Here is a 16,350-nt window from a genome sequence, read left to right as displayed (position 1 = left end):
CCTCTTCACCGGCTGTCTCGCTTACAGGACTCTTTCCATTTGTATTTCTAATGTGTCTCCTCGTATTGTTCCTTCCTTGCCCCCCGTGGAGAGTCCCCCTTCTAAAATTTTTGTACTTCCCTGACCCGGATCACTAAAGCTTTTACCCCTCCTAGAGTTCTGAAACGCCTTTTCCTTGAGCACTTTTCTTCACACTCCTGCTCCATTTCCATCTTCACCGATGGGTCTAAGTCTGTGGATGGTGTTGGCTACTGTTTTTTTCATGACCACAATTGTGTGTGTCGCCTCCCTTCAGAGACTAGCATCTTCACAGCGGAACTTTATGCTATTCTTTCTTCTCTCGGTCTCCTGCTTTCTCGTTGTCAATCCTCCTTTGTGATTGTAGTTGACTCTCATAGTGCCCTCATGGCTCTCAGGTCCTTTAATCCTGTCCATCCGGTGGTCATGGAGATTTAACATTGGCTGTTTCTTATCTCTAGTAAATTTAAATCCGTAGAGTTTTGCTGGGTTCCCAGCCATATTGGTGTTTCTTTAAATGTGTGTGCAGATGCTGCCGCTTGGGAAGCTATCTGTTCTTGTCCCATCTCCTGTGAAGGTATTCCTTATTCCGTCTTTTACCCGGTTATTCATTCCTCCGTCCTTTCCCGTTGGCAGGGTTATTGGTGTTCTGTTGTTGGTAACAAACTGCGTACTCTTAAGCATTGTGTCCCCTGTGGCCTTCTTCCTGCCACTGTAACCGGCGTTGGGAAACGGCTCTAGCAACGGCTCATGTTTCTCGTCGTATTGTTCCTTCCTTGCCTCCGTGGAGAGTCCCCCTTCCAACGTTTTGTACGTCCTTGACCTGCATCACTAAAACTTTTACCCCTCCTACGGTTCTGAAACACCTTTTCCTTGAACACTTTTGTTCGCACTCCCACTCTTTCCATCTTCACCGATGGGTCTAAGTCTGCAAACAGTGTGGGCTACTTTGTTGTTTTTCCTGACCACCAATATGGCTGGGTTCCCAGCCATATTGGTGGTCAGGAAATTGGCCATACTCGCTTAACTCACGGTCACTTAATGGAGCGCCGCCCTGCTCCTTATTGTCCAAATTGTGTTGTCCCTCTTACAGTTGTGCATATCCTTGTTGAATGTTCTGATTTCCAGGACGAGTGTGTGTCTTGCTTTTCGACTGTCCCTCGCAGTCTACTTGTCCCTCGATAGAATTGTTGGTGAATCGGATACTTTTGATATCGTTCGCCTTATGCGTTTCTGTTCTCGTATTTGCATCCTTGGTGATATTTAGCGCCCTCTGATTATTTTGCACTTTGATGGTGCTACATAGCCTTCCAGTTTGGTGCCTCCTTTTGATAATTACCTTATCTTACATTCGTGCATCTCCTTGTTGAATGTCCTAATTTTCAGGTGGTTTGTGTAGATTCCCAACTGTCCCTTGTGGTCATTTATTCGTCAGTAGAGTGTGTGGTTAATCCGATACCTTTGATATCACTTGTCTTGGGCGCTTTTGTTCTCGTGTTGGCATCCTTATTGATACTTGATGCCCTCCGAATCTCCTGTAACATTGACGATGCTACATAATCTTCCCGGCTTGGTGTCTTTTGATAATTACTTTTAATCTACTTAGTAGTTTGACCAAATACAAATCTTTCAACCAAATATACCGTATTATAGTAAAAATGGGGGGGTTTTTATGTTCTTTCAGGTAGAGAATATATTTCCTAGACTTTACAATGTTTTGTAACAAAACATTGTAATTTACTTTTATTGAATAATGTTTTAATACTTGAAATTGGAAAAAATGTGTGCTGATGTGAATAGTAATTGGAACCTACATAGTGAGAATGTTTGCATATATGCTATTGAATCTTGTCCCCTATGATGGCAGGATTGAGCCAGCATCCAGAGCTTATGGATAATGTTCATGGTGCAGGTGTTGGTATTAGTGCATGATATCACTGGGGAAAAGTAGAGTGTTTGAAATTGAAATTGAAATAAGTTTATTGAGGTAAAATACACACAAAGGGATGAGGTAGCTCAAGCTAATGATTTTTTTTTTTTTTTTGAAAAGCTTTGAGTGTTTTGTATTGTGTACAGTGAGTGTATACTGTATATATACATATTTGACTCGGTACGAGGTAATGATGTATTTTAGCATGATCGTGTGTTGAGGGGATAGAAATATTGTAATAAGGTTAGTAAATATTTGGGGAAAAATTGTATATTCTGTAATTGAACATTGTAGCTATTGTAATTTCCTTCTTGTACGTGAGAAATTGAATTTTGTAATTGCTCTGGTGACCTTTTTATGAAAATTGTGTAAACAGTATTAAAAATATTGAGATTAGAAATGCTGATATTTGCAGGACAGTAGCAGTATTTATCGGTACTAAAACAATAGCTTATGTCTATAATATTCCAGTTTCAATATTGATAAATGGACTTGTGCTTTGGTGTATGTGCCATTTAGTCAGTGATGGAAATGGTTGAAGAAACTAGATGCACAGTAAAGGGGATGGCAGAAAGGGGGCCATCCCTTCCTGCCATCCCCGTTGCTTAATTCCTCCCTTGATAAGGGAGCACGTAGAGGCGTGAGCTGCATGCACCCTTAGGCGAGAAAAATTATGCTATTATGACAGTATAGGGGATTTTGGTTTTGTTTTTTTCAAATAGGTACAATGTGTACTGTTAATTCCATTCCCGAGTACAGTACACGAGTTATAAATGAGCCTAAAAGCCTTGCTCAAGACAAAAATGTAAATGTACCTGTATTATTTGCCCTATATATGTATAATAGGATTTTTTTTTAGGCCTTTTCTATGCTACGGTAATGTTAAGCAAGGATATAATTTACAACTGTGTAAATTGCTATTACACAAGTTATTAATGTGCCTATTTCAAATGTGTATGCAGTAGGTACTTTCAAGACATCAAATGGTGTCCATGAAAAGTAATAACATGTAAAGTATAGCATACAGTCAACAGCAATATTTGTTTTATGTAAATGCTCCAGTTTTATCGTGGGACAAAATAGTTGTCAATGTTCGCATGTTGCCATTCATATTAAGGGCTTGTGGATAACTAGATAGATGAGGAAATTTATATAATGATCATTGAAAATGTATGATTGTGTAAGAATATTGGCTCAGAATTATTGGTAGGATAGTATATACTATTTGGAGGGAGGGGGGGTTTATCGAGACCTATAAATTTATTAAGAACCCTCCCCCCCTTCCCGATTTGCAAGCAGACAAGCTGCTGGCTTCCTGTTCTCGTTGAGGCCACTCGGGTTATTGGCCTTTGGGTTAATATAGTATGATTATATTGTAGAAATGTTATGTTATAAAGGTACAGTATTATATCAGAAGGTTCATAAGTACAAGATTCCCAGTGATTGTAAAGATGTCAAAACCATTGATGGAAGGCGACATTTCTTGCTGTCGGTGCAACATGCATAGGAAGTTTGAACATAAGACTTGCCCCACATGTTTGTATGCAGCTGTGTGATGGTTTGTGTATGTTCAGTAGGTTACCAAATATCAAAAAGTAACTATTTCAATGATATGGTACAGTTGACATATAGAAGAGATATAGGTTAATAAGATTTTTATAGAGTACAAATGGGAAAATGTTTATTTTGTAAATATTGAGATATAAAAAATAGATAATAGAAATGTGTTTTTATAACATTACAAATACAGGAAGATATCTTTACCTAGACATATTGTTAGCCAGATATCTGGCTATGCAGAGAAACACCAATTGATGCCTGGCTGTCGATATCACTTAGGCTGTCGATATCTATATGGCTGTCAATATCTCTGGCTATGCAGTGGGAAACTGCAAGTGATGTTGGGCTGTCGATACCCATCTGGCTGTCAATATCAGGTAGGCTGTTGATACCTGTCTGGCTGTCGATACCAGTTAGGCTGTCAATACCTGTTTGGCTGTCGATATTAGGTAGTTGATAACCATCTAGCTGTCGATATTAGGTAAGTTGTCAATACCAGTTAGGCTGTCAATAACCACCTGGCTGTTGTTACCAGTTAGGCTGTCGATACCAGCAAGGCCATTGATACCCATCTGGCTGTCAATATCTGGTACGCTGTCGATATTATGTAGGTTGTCAATATCCATCTGGCTGTTGATACCCATTTACCTGTCAATATAAGGTACACTGTCGATACCAGTTAGCCTGCCGATACCTGTGGCTATCGATACCTTTCTAGCTGTCGATATCAGGTAGGCTGTTGATACCCGTTAGGCTGTCGGTATCCGTCTGGCTGTCGTGTGTACACTGAGGAAACCCCCCCCCCCCCCTTCCACTGCAGTGTGGATATTCGAACCCCAGTTGGAAACAGAGCCAACTATAGGATGGGTTAACCCAAGTATCGCGCTTCCAAAAGGGTCGCCCAAGTTGGAAAAGACGAACGCTGAAAGAATATTGTTGAAAACATCTTGATAACTGATTAAACCAAAATTATTTATTGGTCAGAAGAAAGACAGAAACGGGATCTATATGTAAAACCTCTACCAAACAAATATTTAAAGTAAAACCGAAGATATTTGTAGTTGTATAAAAGTGGCAGTTTTCATCGCTCGTCTGTAACTGTTCTATTGTTACGTAAAGTATGGTGACAAACAAACACAGACACTAAGATACTATATATATATTTGGTCGAATATACAGAAGTACACAGGTGATACTTTGGTGTGAGTTGAGCGCACTGAGCGTCGGTACAGTATCTTGCAAGTGTCTGCTCTAGACCACACTTGAAAGTAGACTAGTTAATGTTTGCTATTCTGCTGCTTATATGCTCGGGCAACACCTCACCTCATTCATCTCCAAAGGTTGACAGGAATATTAACAATGCATTTGGAGCGAGTATATTATTGGGATAATCTACTCGCTACAGAACTCCCCCTCCCAGTGGATGAAAGGAAAAATACTTGATCAAGAAAATATATCATGTTGGAGACCAATGATATAGCAATTGTAATTTAAGTTTCGAGTCCCGCCCGGTCGAGAGAGATGGGGCGACTCTCGCCCCATCTATTGGAGATTCTGTCCACTAAAGACCCAAAGCTACTCAAACCTTCCTAGCATTACGTAAGCAATGAAGTAATATGGTATATTTACTCACTATAATGTGGATGCTGGATGCACAAAATGAGAAGACATAATTTTACTCTGAAAAAATATAATTTCATAACAAAATAAGATGTAAATATGTAATATCAAAGGAAGTCGATGGTCCTTGTTTCCTTCTCTGGCTGTTACTTAGCACCTCCACAAACCCATCACTGGGTGGTGGGGTGACATTGTCACTGGTCACGGTAGGGGAGAGCCCTGAGGGTCCAGCAGCTACCTCCTCCATACCTGCTTCTTCAGGCGGCATTAATTGTTGCTGTAACCTCGTCCGATACCTGGTTAATACCATTTATAACCATGTGCTGATGAATAACATGACAAATGGCAGGGCAAGCAGCAAGCCTTACCAGTCATCAGCGCCAACAGTCATAAACCTGCTCTGAGGGGAAGAGCACTCTCAGTGGGTTTGAGAGTGCTCAGACGACTTGGATAAACACTTGAATATTCCACTTGGTTGGTTGGGACTCGCAGAGGGCAGCCCTCAGTGACTTATTCTCCTATGTGTGGACAGAATGTCCCCTAAGACAGCCTAACCCTGCTACAAGGGTGAACAGATGCCCAAGTCAAGTGGCACCCCAGATTTTACAGGTAACCGCATGGGCCACTGGACCGTTCCACTTGACCTGTTGAAATGGCGAAATGAGAAGAATAAGAGAAAGTGGGGAAGATAAGTCTTATAACTAGGAATGTACAGGTGCTCTGTACAAAGGTGGCATCATTGTAGTGTTGGCGGGTGTCAACCTCCTGCCAGGGAAGGGATAGGGGGGACCGTTGGGTCAGCGCTGTAACCGCAAGGGTCAGAGGTCCGTGGGGGACAGATTACGATCCCACAACTCTCCTTGCTGTTTGTTGCCTGACGCTGTAGATGCTCTGTGGTTCTTGCTAGAGAGTCTTACAGTGAGTCCCAGGTACACTGTACAGGTGATGCTGTGTTATTAGCACCAGCAATGCATCAAACACTAATGTTTGGTAGGCTCCCCTAAGGGAGCGGAGGGGGCAGGCTAGATAGCCTGCCTTTGACCTCAGGGGCCACTCCCTAGTTCACTCTAGGGTTCCCTTGATACTAGTGACTTATGCAACAGTGTTGAACCACTCAGCAGCACAGTAGTATTGTGACGATACCGCCTTGGCGATCACAGCACAAGGTTGGTGACGAGGGACTTGACCCAAAGAGGGAGAGGAGACGCGCACATCCTCTCAGCTCAAGGCCTGGCCAGCGAATGAGTAACGAAGTGTGAGTGTACGGTAGTGTAGTGTTGTGTCCTATAGTGTAATGTAGTGCATTGTACTGTACTGCAGTGTACTGTTTTGTAGTGCAGTGTACCGTAGTGTAGTGTACTGCATTATACTGTTTGAATCGGTAGCATATTGTACTGTACCATACTGTACTTTTGTGTAGTATAGAGTAGTGTACTGGAGTGTCCTATAGTGTACTGTACTGCTCTGTAGTGCATTATTTTGTAGTGCAGTGTACCGTACTGTATTATACTGTACTGCACTGCATTATACTGTTTGATTGGGTAGCATATTGTACTGTACCATACTGTACTTTTGTGTAGTATAGAGTAGTGTACTGGAGTGCCGTGTGCGGTTGTGTACTGCACTGTACGGTATTGTACTATACTATGCAATAATGCAGTGTACTGTACTGCAGTATGCAATACTGTGCGGAAGTGTTCAGTAGAGTACAGTACTGTAGTATACTGTACTTTACCGTGTAGTGTAGTGTACGTAATTGTATAGTACTGTAATTTCGTGTAGTTGACGTTAGTTGTATTGTAGTGTACTGAAATGTACGGTGTAGTGTAGTGTGTACAATACAGTATTGTAAATGACTGTACTGTACGGTATTGTAGTGTACTGTGTACAATACAGTATTGTACATGACTGTACTGTACGGTATTGTAGTGTACTGTACGTTGTACTCAAGTATACTGTAGAGTATTATAGTGTACGGTAGTGTAGTGTACTGTACTGTTTTGTGGTGAACTGTATTGCACTGGACTGTAGTGAAATGTATCCTGTACAGTAGTATAGCGTAGTATATCGTAGTGTACTCTTGTATATTGTAGTGTAGAGTACTTTACTGTAGTGTATTATATTTGACTGTAGTGTACCCTGTAGCGTACATTAATGTAGTGTATTGTATTGTACCCTTGACTGTAGTGTACGGTACTGTACAATACTGTAGTGTATACTGTACTGTACGGTACTGTACTGCAGTGTAGGTTACTGTACCCTGTAGTGTACTGTAGTGTTATGTAGGGTACTGTACGGTACTGTACTCCACTTTACTGTAGTGTACTATACGGTACTGTACTGTTCTGTATTGTACTGTAGAGTAGTGTACCGTTGGCTGTTCTGTATGGTACGGTAGTGTACTTTATTGTAATGTATAGTACTGTATTGTAGCGTACGGAACTATATTGTAGAGTACTGTAATGTATAGTAGTGTAATGTATGTTAGCGTACGGAAGTGTACTGTACTATACTATACTGTACTTTGTTGTACTGTACTTGTAGCTTGAATAAGTATTGGTAATATTTAATCATTATAATAATACTTAAATAATAATAAGTAATCCAAAGTCATCATTTTTAAGTGTAAAGTGAAACATTGTTTCTCATAGATTTGTTATATGTATGTTTCTCATACATTGGGTATACTTATAGGTGTATATATTTGAGTTCCAATATATAATTGTCATGAATGACTAGAGTATGCAATTAGCTGGAGCCGACCAATGAGAGTAGAGCTTGCGAGAAGTGACGTCAAGTAAAAAATCGAAAGGTGATTGGCTGTTGAGTCGACTTGGTGGGTGAGGCTCGACGGAACGTTATTTTGGCCCCAGTATTGGCATAGTTGTGGTGTACAAGTTAGTGTTAGGGCGTGATGTTACTCTGAGCTGGTACCCCGTTACCCTTTGGGGTCGCTAGGGCTGACAGATCCCCTAGCTTACACTCATATTGTACACCCGCAAAACGCCAATACATAGGGTCAAAAATATATATTTTACTGCTGCCGTATATATATATATATACCCTCTTTGGGGAGGCTATATATATATATATATATATATATATATATATATATATATATATATATATATATATATATATATATATATATATATATATATATATAGGCAGATAATTTTATTCCTGATCGCTAATCAGTAGTAATATATATTTATAAATGTATTGAATTGTATTTTGAATTATTTCAGTGGTATTGTTATTGAACGAGGCAATGGTTGGAAGACGAGGTATCGCGTGAAATGAGGCGACTGGTGAGTTAGGAATGTGGCGGAGACACCCCCATTGTGATGGAACCAGTGGTTGACCGATGATTGAAGTCAGACAGTGGCGAGCAGAAGTTGTTGGCAGATGTGCTACTCGAGTTAGCCGATATGGAGGTATGAGTTTAAGGCAAGTAGTTAATGAATACCTAGTTTAAGTTATAGGCATGGTAATATTTGATTAAGATAGGGTAAAGTGAGAGTGAAGTGGTTAACAGTATTAGCTGCTCAGAGGGTGTCAATGCCAGAGGTAACAGCTGCAAAACGCTTTGACTATGGAGGTTTGATCAGTGTTTAAAAGTGTCACTTGAAATGAGCAGCTACATGAAAATAGTCTAGTGAAAGTACATGTTTGAATTAAAGGTATATAGGGATGAATGAATAATTGATATCAGATAACTGTTGCTTTGTTGCAGGTAATACCGGACAGATTGGCAGGGACCCCTTGGCTGTCTGGAAGAACACAGGGACACGCTTCAAGTGAAGTGTTCGTGAAGACTTGTCAGTAAGTGTTGGAGTAGTGTTATAGAATGTTGGTGGGGATAGGTTGTAGGTTCGGTCACTTTACACTGTAGTAAAGGTGAGCGTGTTTATAATTGTTGGGATTTGAATGTCACGTTGATGCGGCGGACAGTAGTTATTCAAATAGCATGTTTTGCAAGTTGTGACAGGAAGGTAATTTTGAATTCATTAATAACTTTCATAACGTCAACTTTAATTAGTTATTAATGAAGTTGAAGTAACATCGTCAGTTAGTGTTTGTGCTATTTTAGGGGATGTAATCATTGCGTAATTTTGTCAACGATGACGTGAAATTAGTTAACATGTAATTTAGTGTAGGATGTTGGGGGGAGAATTGGCTGCAATTAAAGAAAGTAATGACATTGTTGTTACTTGGAAACGTTAGCCTCATAATGAAGGACGTAAAGTGTTGAACCCAACCTTACACAGGTGTTAAAGTGAGTACTTAACGTGGCCACTAAGGCCAGTGTACCGGGCCTAACGCAGTCGTGTGTAGTGAAGTGTCACCCACTCGATGTCTAGGTAAATAAATGTAGGTGATGAAGATAGGGCGTGGTGGACGTAGATATGCGGCATGCAATAGATAAGTGTGTGGGTTGTGGACTAACGGAGTTGGACATTTGTGGCGAAACAAGTTGCGGTTTGATGGTAATTTATAGAAAAGTAGCACTCGTCGGAGGTGGAACATGTGTTGCTATGTATTGTTTTCCCTCGTGTGTACCAACTTAGTGTTAAAATAACATTTTAAATCGAAATAGTTATAGGTTGAACTATAGAATGATAGAGAAACTGGTTTGACAATGACGAAAATGTAATGAATTTCGATTTGAGTGTTCATAGATGGTTGTAGGGCATAATAGGAAATGTTTGTTTTGATAAGTTGATAGATATTATTGATATCCAGGTGGTGAGCGTTTTGAGAGGTTTGGCCTTGCCGGAAGCGAACGATGAAGTATCTATTTTTGGCGACACCGGCTGGTGTGCATCGCGATGGTCGAGAGTAATGGAATAGGGCGTGACCTTGAGGCGAGTCTGTTAATCTAAAGATGTCTTGAAATCTTCCCCCCCCACCCCGTAAAAATTGTTAGGTAGTACATAACACTTAAATCACCACGTGTTGTAAATATAAATGGTGATGTACGCATGTGGTGTAGTTTGAGCATTATAGGTGATGAGACCCAGAATGAGTAGATGGAACAGTTATTATTTATATTCTGGTTGAAAAGTGTTGAAGGCTTGGAGTGTGTATATATGTGAATGGTAGACGGTATTGGTCTAGAGATGCATAGATGGTGAAATACAGGTGAAGAGGCGCTTACACAGTTGTCTGACAGGATATGGTTAGCTGGGAAGAGGCAGACATTGTCAGGTAGTGGAGAGGGATGTTAGTTTGATAACGATGTGCCATTGGATAGTTTCGTTGAGGCGTTGGTCTGCATTATGGTATGGTTAGCCCCTGTGTAGTTTATAGAAATGTGCGTGTATTAGATATAATAATGGTGATAAGGAGTGTTTGTATTAACTAAGGACTGTTTGTATTAACCATTATGAACAATGTTATCTTATAATGTCGTTTCGCAGGTGAGAGGCTTGAGTACCTGAGACGTGGACAACATGGTGTGTAGGTAGTTTAGGGAGAGACCTGCAAGTGTTGAAGGTGGAAGTTGACGTGTTCCATACAAGGTACGAAAGAATGTAATGTTGTAAATGTTTATTGTAGTGCAGAGTCGTTGAGCATATAGTTTGATTAATAACTCGACCAACTGCATATCTAAAGTTCAGTATGGATTTAAGTTTAAAATATTATTTATAAAATTGGAGGGGGGGGGGGCTTGGTTAAAGGCGCGTCGTTACTGTGGTCATAGAGGGCAGTAGATGTGTGATGAAGGAATGGTAAGTGAATAGGTGTGGGCCAAAATAAAGGAAAAATTGGGAATCATAAATGAATACTTAGTTGTAGGGAATCATAACAAAAATATGGAGTGTAGGGAAGAAAGTAGGTATAAAAATGTAACATGGGAAAAGTTTGTTAAATATGAAGTGAAAATTGATATAAATGTAAAGCAGACGTGAAAGTGGTTGATCCTTTAGTGTATAAAAGAAAACAAGGTTAAGGTGTGGTATTTGTAGAATATATATATATAATTGAAATACAAATGATGTATTTAAATGGATAGGTTAAGGAATGATAGATTAATAACCAAATAAAAACGAAAGTTGTGTTTTATAGATTTTGGAGATCATGGTTTATTGGTGGAGGAGATCGTACCCAGCGGACTTTGACGTACAAGGGAAGCAGAGGCTGATGTGCAAGAAGTGTTGAAGACAAGGATGACGCGACCCACACCGTGAAGAACTGAAAGGAGTTGAGATTGGCGAAGATATGAAGATACATTAGAGAATTTTGTTCCTGAATGAATAATGTGTACACTAGTAAAGATGAATGTGAAATTGAATAGTTTAAATCTCATTTGTTAGGTGGAAGCGGAGTGTGTTACAGAGTTGCATTTAATGTTGAGATCATAATGTAGTCGTAGTGAGCGAGAATAATGTATTTGTGGCGTTAAGTAGTATGTCCTGAAACAGTGTTCCCATGATAGATGGGGCAAAATGTGTTTGTTGTGAAACCCTTTCAGTGTGTGGGGCTGGTTGTCGCCGTGAGGGGGCTTGGTGGGCAGCTGTGTAGGTCAGTCCTCTGTCCTTTTACAGCCTTATGCTCCTGCTGCTGCGTTTACCAATTTTGTCAGGGCCCTTTTCCTTTTAATAGTTTCACCCCCTCCCCCCCAGCTTTTGGTTGGGCCCATAACTGTACTGGTGTTATTTCGTTCGTCCCCGTACTTGTTTCGTCCCCTATCCATTGTTCTGATGGCAGTGTTGTGTTTGTTTGTAAATGGTATACAGTCTGTTCCATTTATCTCCCTGGAAATGTCCGTTTCCCTTACTGATGTTAAGGACGTCCTGGACTCCTTGCCAGAGGGGGTGGTTATATTTTGTATAAATGAACGGTGTCGGGTGATGTTGTGACAAAGACCCGAGACGTTGTTTTTGAACCGTTCGTCGTCGCTTCGTTTATCTGTTGTGAATTGTGGTGAGGGCAGTCGTGTGGACTCTTGGACTCGCACCCTTTGCTGTGTGGATATTTGTGTCTGCTCGTCGTGCGTGTACTTAGAATTGACGTGGTAGGTTTTTGATGACCTCGATAACAGTGATGATTTGGCCATCCTCGTTTCGTTTTTGTTTGCGCACTCCTGTTTCGTTCCGTAGGTGGCAGTCTGGTCTGTGCGTGTTCCTCGCGGCCTCGTCGTTTGAGTGTCTTCAACGCTGCCCTCAGGTGTATCCCTCGCTGTTGCTTCCAGGGCACACGGAAGTGTGTTCGCACTTTTGTTATGTGTGGTTGTCATGTTGGCGACTCGTTCGTAAGTGTGTTGTTTAATGTTATCCTTTAGATTTCGACAGTTTTGTCCGCCTTGCCTATAAGGATGCTTTGTCTATTTTTGAAAATGTGTGCGCCCCGGCCGTAGGGCAGCGGGCTGCGATGACGTTAATTGAGATGGTTTGCCATGTGGCTCCGTGCACGTATTGTTATTGAATGTGCATAACGAGGTGTTGTAATCGTGGTCCTTTTTTGAGGCTTGTATGCCGTTGTACTCTGTATTGGGAAACCCGGGTGTTTGTGTACGTTCCCAAATGAGTTCCGCGCTATTGGCCTCACGAGTAGTTTGTAAGGTGTTTGAGCGTATGTTAAATGTCTGTGTGATGTTGTTGTTTGAACAGCATCACCACGTATATCTCTGCGTGAAAATAGGTTTTGCAAGTGGTGCAGCACGAGTGATGTCCTGGTGAACTTTGAGGTGTATATTCGTAGTTGTTTTGCTGCGAAGAGCTGGGTTGTTGTTGTCGTCGTTGAAAATGCTTATGAGAGGACTTTGAGACAGGGATATTACCACCAACTTCATACGCAATATGCTGTGTTCGTTGAAAGTTTTGTCTCGTCGTATCTTTCGAGTCCGGCTTGGTGCCACTGTGTCTGCCTGTTTTCTGCAGTGTGAAGATGTGCCCCAAGGTATTGTTGTGAGTACTACTATTAGTACTATTTGTGTGTCCTGAGTAGTTTGTGTGGTTTGCGTCAATGGTGTCCTTTCCTCCCTTCCTTGTGGCATGTTTTCTGGTGTTTGTTTCTGATATAAGTGTTTGGTGTGAGGGTGATGAATGGGCTCTCCTTCACGGGTGGCTTCAATTTTTGGTTGATGCCGTTTCATGTTTGGCCACAGATCATGGCTTCAAGTTGTTTAATACTAAGTTTTGGGCTGAGTTTGACTGTGAATCAGGTTGTTGTTGGTCCCTGTTTGTGACTATATTCACTTCCTGCAATCCTTGTACTCAAGGGGATGACCATAATGTTATTCTTTGACACTGGTTTGTCTTGGTCGTCGGATGTTTTTTTAGGTCAGTGTTGATTGGCTTTGTACCATATGTTGACAGTGCTGTAGGTAGCTGAAATGTTATTTTGAGAGAAATTTAATAGTGTTGATGGGTTTTGCGTCCGGCATGTTGTGAAAGTGACATGATTTAATAATGTATGTAAAAGTTATGACCGAAATACGTGTAAATGAGTATTTAAGGTGCTTGTTGGTAAATAACATTGAGGAAGAGATTGGCATTGTTGTACGTGGACGTTTGAAGGGTGCACGAAGAATAAAGGGATAAAATGAAGAAAAGGAATGAGTTTGCCGTAGTAAATAAGATGTTTGGTATGGTGGAAATGTGAGATGTGCAAAGCCTAAACAAGCAAGAACGTACAGATAATCTTTAAGTGTTTGCGTGAGGTTGAGCCCAAGAATGGATATATTGTAGAGTAAGAAATAAGTGTGAATATAAAATAGAACTGTAAATGTACATTGACAGTTTAGTTGTAGAGGTATGTAAATAACGGAGGTGTCAAATAATATATAATCATGGTTTATGTAAGAAATGTTGTAATTTAGAATCACTAATTGAAATATTGAGTTTGAGTGAAAGTATTGATATAGAAGAGTATTCATAGTGAGAATAATTGTTGTAAATCACTGTATTAACATACATATAGTTGAATGTATTGACCTTCTCTATAATGTGAATATTAAAATTGATTACACCAATACCGGGATAAATTGTATTGGCTGAATAAAAAAAAAATAATAGTATTGAAATTGTAAGATATTGAAAATAGTATTAGATGACATTATTTGCAGTTAAGATTATAGACCAGTATTTTATTAATTATTATGATGTGAATGGTCAAATCATGAACGCCATAGTGAAATGTTCAATCAACAATATTATTAGGTGTCAGAGTTTATATTTCATATAGTTGTGTTTTCCATGAGAGTACATATTGTAATAAATTTTGACAAACCCAATAAGTAGTTTTTATAGTCGTTGAAGTTAATGTACATATCTATACTATACGTTTTTATATTACTTTATTTCTGTTATATTGAATAAAATAAAAAGTGACATATTCCTCAATAATATTAAAAAAGAATCTTCAATATATTATAGAATATTCTTCAATATAGAAGAATATTCTTCAATATTGAAGAATATTCTTCAATATTGAAGAATATTCTTCAATATTGAAGAATATTCTTCAATATAGAATAATATTCTTCAATATAGAATAATATTCTTCAATATAGAAGAATATTCTTCAATATAGAATAATATTCTTCAATATTGAAGAATATTCTTCTATATTGAAGAATATTATTCTATATTGAAGAATATTATTCTATATAGAAGAATATTCTTCTATATTGAAGAATATTAATCTATATTGAAGAATATTCTTCTATATTGAAGAATATTCTATATTGAAGAATATTCTTCTATATAGAATAATAATCTTCAATATTGAAGAATATTCTTCAATATAGAAGAATATTCTTCAATATAGAATAATATTCTTCAATATAGAAGAATATTATTCTATATTGAAGAATATTCTTCAATATAGAAGAATATTCTTCAATATAGAAGAATATTCTTCAATATAGAAGAATATTATTCTATATTGAAGAATATTCTTCAATATTGAAGAATATTCTTCAATATTGAAGAATAATCTTCAATATTGAAGAATATTCTTCAATATTGAAGAATATTCTTCTATATTGAAGAATATTCTTCAATATAGAATAATATTCTTCAATATAGAAGAATATTCTTCTATATTGAAGAATATTCTTCTATATTGAAGAATATTCTTCTATATTGAAGAATATTATTCTATATTGAAGAATATTCTTCAATATAGAAGAATATTCTTCTATATAGAATAATAATCTTCAATATTGAAGAATATTATTCTATATTGAAGAATATTCTTCAATATTGAAGAATAATCTTCAATATTGAAGAATATTCTTCTATATTGAAGAATATTATTCTATATTGAAGAATATTCTTCTATATTGAAGAATATTATTCTATATTGAAGAATATTAATCTATATTGAAGAATATTATTCTATATAGAAGAATATTCTTCAATATTGAAGAATATTATTCATATATAGAAGAATATTCTTCAATATAGAAGAATATTCTTCAATATTAGAAGAATATTCTTCAATATTGAAGAATATTCTTCAATATAGAAGAATATTCTTCAATATATGAAGAATATTATTCTATATTGAAGAATATTAATCTATATTGAAGAATATTATTCTATATAGAAGAATATTCTTCAATATTGAAGAATATTATTATATATAGAAGAATATTCTTCAATATTGAAGAATATTCTTCAATATTGAAGAATATTCTTCAATATTGAAGAATATTCTTCAATATAGAAGAATATTCTTCAATATAGAAGAATATTATTCTATATTGAAGAATATTATTCTATATTGAAGAATATTCTTCAATATTGAAGAATATTCTTCAATATTGAAGAATATTCTTCAATATTGAAGAATATTCTTCAATATTGAAGAATATTCTTCAATATTGAAGAATATTCTTCTATATTGAAGAATATTCTTCAATATAGAAGAATATTCTTCAATATAGAATAATATTCTTCAATATAGAAGAATATTCTTCAATATTGAAGAATATTCTTCAATATTGAAGAATATTCTTCTATATTGAAGAATATTCTTCAATATTGAAGAATATTCTTCAATATAGAAGAATATTCTTCAATATTGAAGAATATTCTTCAATATTGAAGAATATTCTTCAATATTGAAGAATATTCTTCAATATTGAAGAATATTCTTCAATATTGAAGAATATTCTTCAATATTGAAGAATATTCTTCAATATTGAAGAATATTCTTCTATATTGAAGAATATTATTCTATATTGAAGAATATTCTTCAATATAGAA

At 37.6% G+C, this 16,350-nt stretch overlaps 1 long non-coding RNA gene across 1 annotated transcript; it reads left to right on the top strand.

The window, feature by feature from the left end:
• Window positions 1-8,263: 8,263 nt before the first annotated feature.
• On the top strand, window positions 8,264-11,870 carry LOC138359264 (uncharacterized). The gene is made up of 4 exons (XR_011225885.1): window positions 8,264-8,578; window positions 8,865-8,953; window positions 10,552-10,653; window positions 11,201-11,870. It is a non-coding gene; the product is annotated as an uncharacterized lncRNA (long non-coding RNA).
• Window positions 11,871-16,350: the final 4,480 nt, after the last annotated feature.

This window comes from Procambarus clarkii, chromosome 90 (genome assembly GCF_040958095.1).
Source record: "Procambarus clarkii isolate CNS0578487 chromosome 90, FALCON_Pclarkii_2.0, whole genome shotgun sequence".
NCBI classification, from domain to species: Eukaryota; Metazoa; Arthropoda; class Malacostraca; order Decapoda; family Cambaridae; genus Procambarus; species Procambarus clarkii.
Note: the sequence above shows the minus strand (reverse complement) of the source record. Positions and strands in the feature narration are given on the sequence as shown.